At 37.1% G+C, this 6,010-nt stretch overlaps 1 protein-coding gene across 1 annotated transcript in view; it reads left to right on the top strand.

The window, feature by feature from the left end:
- The first annotated feature begins 245 nt into the window (after positions 1–245).
- The window catches only part of LOC122554452 (phosducin-like), a 57,232-nt gene continuing 51,467 nt past the window's right edge, over positions 246–6,010 (top strand). Inside the window, exon 1 of the mRNA XM_043699512.1 lies at positions 246–367. The gene's annotated coding sequence lies outside the window, so the exon portion shown is untranslated. The remainder of the gene's footprint in view (positions 368–6,010) is intronic.

Raw genomic sequence — 6,010 nt, 5'->3', positions numbered from 1 at the left:
GTGATATGGTAACTTCAGAAGTATTCTCATTTTTTTCCAATATTTCCATCGGCTAAATTAATTTATTTAGTGTATATCAACATCATGATTTCAACCACATTTTGTTCCATTGTTTTCCAAAAACTGAGACATAGGTAGCTACCAGTACCATTGGATTTGATTGGACTACAGTAATGAGAAAGGTTCTTAATTCTTTCAGCTCAATCTGATTATACTTCAGCTATTTCTGGACACGTCACCTTGATCTGAGAATTCAAACCGAAGGGCAGCCCAGCCTGAGAGGCTGTCCTCTGCATGAATCGTTATTTGCTGCCTTCAATGACACTACCTGAAGCATTAGCTGGAATTCTGGAGCTATACTGAACAGGTAGATCTCTTTCATTTCACCACGCAGTCCATAGGTATTTTTGACCCTCGCCTCTGTGGTCTACATTGAGAATAGAATTTTATTTCTCAAATCAGTTTAAAGTTTTGCTTTATGAGGGGAACAAAAATTACAGGTCATTCTGGGTATAATACGCATTTCATCAACGTGAATTGGCTATAAGGTGGGTGACGGATTGTGAACGCTGTTTGGCGAACATTCTGTTGAATGGGTATAGTGATTTTCCACAGTGCAATTTTCTATAGAGCGAGGTTGTAAAGGAATGCAACTGTTGTGTTGTAGCAGAACAACCCATAGCTTAAAGCTGCTTGAGTCACGACTAATTCCTGAGCTAATTCATATTTTATTCATTCATGCAATGTGGGCATAACTGGCAAGGTCAGCATTTATTGCCCATTATATGAATTGCTTTGGTGAAGTTACTATTAGTGAGCTGTCTTCTTAAACTACTGCAGTCCTTGAAAAGTAGAGACATGTACAGCAAGATAAAGGCTTGGAATTCTAAGATGAGTGACTCACCTCCTCACTCTCTAAAGCCTATCCAATATCATCATGGCATAGTTGAGCAGTATGATGGAATCCATTTAACTGAAAGGGTGCAATTCTAACAATACTCAAGAAGTTGATATTTCAGGATAGTGTGTGATTTGGAGGGGAACCTATGGGTGATAGTGTTCCCATGTATTTCTCCCTTTGTCCATGTGGATGGTGGAGATGATGGGGGTATGGAAGGTGCTTTTGAAGGAGTCATGGTGAGCAACTGCAGTGTACCTTGTAGATGGTACACACTGCTGCCACTGTGCATCAGTGGTGAAGGGAGTGAATATTAAAGGTGGTGCATGGAGTGACAGTCAAATGGGCTGCTTTATCCTGGATGGTGTCAAGGTCCTTGCGTGTTTTTGGAGCTGTACCAATCCAGGCAAGTAGGAAATATTCCATCACACTCCTGAATTGTGCCTTGTAGATGATGGACAGGCTTTGGAGAGAAAGGAGAGGAGTTACTTGCTGATAGATTCCTAGCCACTTACGTTCTCTTGTAGCCACTGTACTTACATGGCTACTCCAGCCTGTATTTTCTTTCAACATAAAAATATTTATAAACAAAAAATTCCATTTCCTTTCCTGTAAATATAACACCAGCATTCACGGTTGTATTGAGATTTTGTTTTATCAAGATCAAGTGGCTTAGTTAAGTATTACAAATTCTTTTCAGTAATATTGTATGGTTTTCTGATACTTACAAAAATTCAATTAAAACCTGTGCATCTATAATCCAATTTTATGCAAAATGAGCCATCATTACTTTTTGACCCCATTGAATGTGCTGTTGATGATATCAAAAGTACATATGACGTTGAACTATGATTTCAGAGCATGTTCACTTCAGGAATAGAGAAGAATGATCTTATATTTACATTATAAAGATTGAGAAGGTATAAATCAAACATTCTCATTAATCAACTTTATAATGGGAGCTATAAAGTACAGCAATGGTCACTGGGAAATAAGTCACATCTTCCCTCTTTTATTTCATATTGTGTATATACATAGATTGAACATTAGGCTATTAAACGAGTTGACCTGGTTAATTATCTGACCCAGTAATAATTAAAATGAGACTACTTACTGTCTAGAAAGATCCAGTCATTTTACATAATTAATCATGATTATCTGGAAATCAACACAACAGTTGCAGGAGACAAATTCTGCCTAAGCTTTGAAATGTCTGGTGGTTACGGTGGTTTGCTATTATTATTACTTCCTGAGCTGCTATGAGATCCCCTCAATAATCTACAATTACATTCCCAAATTCTTTTACATGGGATAGGAGAATAAAATCTTCATGTGTAGCATTGATTCATTACTGCCAACATAATTAGGAGATCTCAAATAATTTCAAAACGTAATTCCTTACTGTACTTTCTTAAATCTAATTATACAAATCCCAGGAGATAGATAGAAGATACATAAGGAAAGATATTAAAAACTAATTGCATTTTACATTAAGAGAAAAGCAATTCAATTATCACTGTCAAATAAAACAAATTGACAACTTCTAATTCAAATTTCACAATGGGCATTATAGGCCTTTATAATTTCATGAACGATACTTAATTAACTTTTGTTCAAACTAGAATTCATGTAATTTGGGCAACATCTTGCAATAGGTAGAAGTTTACCTTTCAGTAAAAGTATATTTTATGAAAATCTAGATCACAAATATAAATATTGCTTGGAAAAATTAGACAAACCATTATAAGAGCTAGTGTGACTGAGGATATTTTCTGTTTGTTCAATGACAATGGATGTTCCAATTAATGATGTAACAGGAAATTAATTGATACCATCTACCTTTGCTGTACTGCTATTTTCCTTGTGTTTAGACAAAGTGTACCTTTCTTAATACTGTCTATTATTGTCTATTTAAGCCTTGCCAATGAACTTTACAGAAAATGTCGCTTCAGCTGTTTAAAATCAAAGAAATCACACATCAGTTGGTTCACTCAGCTGCAGTTCATAGGGAAGCAGCTTAAATGTTTAGTGCAGTAAAAAGCTCTACCAGTATATTTGCTGCGATTTAAACTGGTGCTGCTAAAATAAACAAAACATGGTAATGCATGGAAATATCACAATGAAATATACATCAATTCTTTTTCCTGATATCAGCTGTGGACTGTGTTTGTCCTTCTTTATAAATTTATAAATGTCTAGACATGCAACATGATTAAGATAGGAGAAACAAAATTTAAGGTTGCATTTTTGTGGACTAACAACTCTTCTGTTGGATTGCATCACATACTTTAAAGATTCCTCATAATTAATAACTACATTGACACAATGGTAGCATTCTGGCATCTGAATCAGGTCATAGGTCAAAGGTTCACCCTCAAAATATAGCTCCATTATCTAAACTGAACCTGGATAGAAAAATGGTAATATTGCTATAGTGCCAATCTAGAGTCTTAGCTTAAAGCTCCTGGGATATGGGTTCAAGTCCTACTTGAGGCCAGTTAAAAATTATAAATGTGGTTTCAGTAATATTGACCATAAGTATTGTCATCTTCAATTGTCATTGAATACCATCTGGTTCAGTAATGTTCCTTTAGGGAAGGAAGTCTGCCATCCTTATGAATGAAACCTGACCTTTTATTGGGTTCCTAAAGGTGTACTACACTGTAAGTAGGCTCTGTCTGCTTTCTCAGATGAACGTAAATGTTTGTACAATACCAGTCAAAATAAACAGGGATTTTGTTTGGTATCTGGGCAACATTTATCTTTCAAACAATATTTCTAATAACAGTTTATGTGGTCATTTATCTCATAGCTTTTTTTATGGGACTTTGGTGTGCTCATATTGACTGCTGATGTTCCCAGCATTACAAAAGTTTCATTGCCTGTGAAATACTTTGGAACATCACATAGGCATCACATATGCTATATACAAGCACAGTCTGTCTTTATAGTTTGTAACCTCTTCTTTACAGCTTATCACCATATGACACTCTGTTCTACTAAAAGTACAACAACATTAGTTGTTAATGAAGAGTCATTAAATGCCGATATCAACAGCCCAAGTGATTACAAAACCATGTATTTGTTACCTTTCAGCTGTTTGCTTCATGATGTCATTGTTCCTTTGTGGCAGGCAGCAACTTAAATGTTTTAATCATTTGGGGGTCGATTGAGTATATTTTGAAAGTTAAAATCTCGATTAACGATCAGATGGGCAGTGGTCGGCTCTCCAAGTTTCTGACATAAATCAACTCTGCAGGTTTGTACAGGCCTGACCATCAGTTCACCATGAAGCAAAAAAATTCCTCTTTTTCCACAAATATTGAGTTATTTAAAAATATATATATACAAATGTTGAAGGTTTTATTCTCAGTTCTGTCCCAGCCATGTGAAGATCTAGTCATCAGTGAAATAATCCAAGGTTGCTGCACTCTTCAAATCTTAAATCTGCAATATTCTGGCACTCCTTGATCCAAGAGCAAATTCTTCTTTACCAGGTCACAGATATGAGTCAATGAGATGGCAGTTCCAAATATGGTGAAAATCCCCAGCCCCAGGAAGGTGCTGGTTTCTCCAAGCTCAGAGTGGCCACGTTTCTGTATTACTTGGTAAAATATCACTCAATCCATGCTAAAATCTCAAAATAGGCGTGTTAGATCCAGATTTTGAAAGCTTTGACCAGGGAAATGGCAGAAACCAGCAGTATTGCGTTCAGTTTTCCAATGAACCAAACTGAGGAATGAATGATACCAAGACACAACTAGTCATTCCTCATATAATGAGCCAATTTAGATTCTCAGAAGGGCAATGAACAGAATCTAGAATTCTCATTACTGAACAGAGGGAAAACTGGAGAGAGAATGATTTGAACTATTTTCCTTCACTACCTGGGGAGACGGTGTCATGTCACTGGAGTAGTAATCCAGAAGTCCAGGCCAACAATGTAGAGAAATGGGTTAAAAGCCTACCAAGACAGGTGGTAATATTTGAATTCAATAAATGAACCTGGAGTTGATATGGTGACTATGCAAACATTGTCAATTGTTGCAAAATAAAACATCTCGTTGACTTTATTTTTCCTTCCTTCATTGTAAAAAGCAGCAATGTGTGATATAAGGCTATAAAGATAATTAGAAATAGGACCAGAAGTAGGCCATTCAGCCTATTTAGTCTGCTGTACTGTTCAATGAGATCATGGCTGATCTGCTAATTGCCAACTGCAATATCCTGCCACCTTTCCCCATACCCTTGATTCCCTTACTGATTAAAAATCTATCTGTATACTGAATATACTTATCATCTCAGATTTGACATCCCTTGATGGTAAAGAACTCACCACGCTCTGAGAGAAAACATTCCATCTCATCTTTGTCTGAAATGAGCAAATCCTTACACTGAGATTATGCTCTCTGATTATAAACCCACCCACTTTGGGAAATAACAAAGGGAACTCTTTTCCTTTTATTTAATACTTCTTTTTGCCATTCTTACTGTTTGTATTTTTGTTTGGTCATCTTTTACTGCTCTGTAAATTTCTAATTCACCAGGATCTGTCGTATTTTTTGCTCTGTTCTCAGCTTTTTCATTTTTTACACGTTGTTTTATAGTTCCTTATATACGCATGACTATTCTTTTGTGAGAAGCACAGTATAATTTCTCCTTATAGATATAATGATGTTATGTATCACAAAAACATATTTTTTGAACATTTCCCCACAAGAGGCTGCTGTGGAGCTCCACCAGATATTTCATTTCGAAGATGCAATCCACGACTTGGAGAGACAGAGAAGGAAGCAGGGACTGCTGAAGCCAAACTTCCCGTCCCCAGCGATATCTCCTTCATCATCACTCCTTGATCTTGTTCATGACAATGCCAGCCACCAGCTGGTCCTCTCTAACCACCGCATTGTCTGGGGACAAATCCTTCCCTGAGTCAGGACGCCATGTCATACACCCATGGGCAGCCATGGAAGGCCTACCCTCTTACTGTCACCACCCACCGCTTCCTGGTAATGTGGCAGCAGGAAAGGGCTGGTTAAAGGGACAGGAGGATGTGACCCTGAGGTGGCAGGAGGATGGGAATGGTTTGGGGGGGCAGGAGGATGGTATGGT

This window comes from Chiloscyllium plagiosum, chromosome 11, assembly GCF_004010195.1.
Source record: "Chiloscyllium plagiosum isolate BGI_BamShark_2017 chromosome 11, ASM401019v2, whole genome shotgun sequence".
Classification (NCBI taxonomy): domain Eukaryota; kingdom Metazoa; phylum Chordata; class Chondrichthyes; order Orectolobiformes; family Hemiscylliidae; genus Chiloscyllium; species Chiloscyllium plagiosum.
This window is presented reverse-complemented; position numbering and strand designations above follow the sequence as displayed.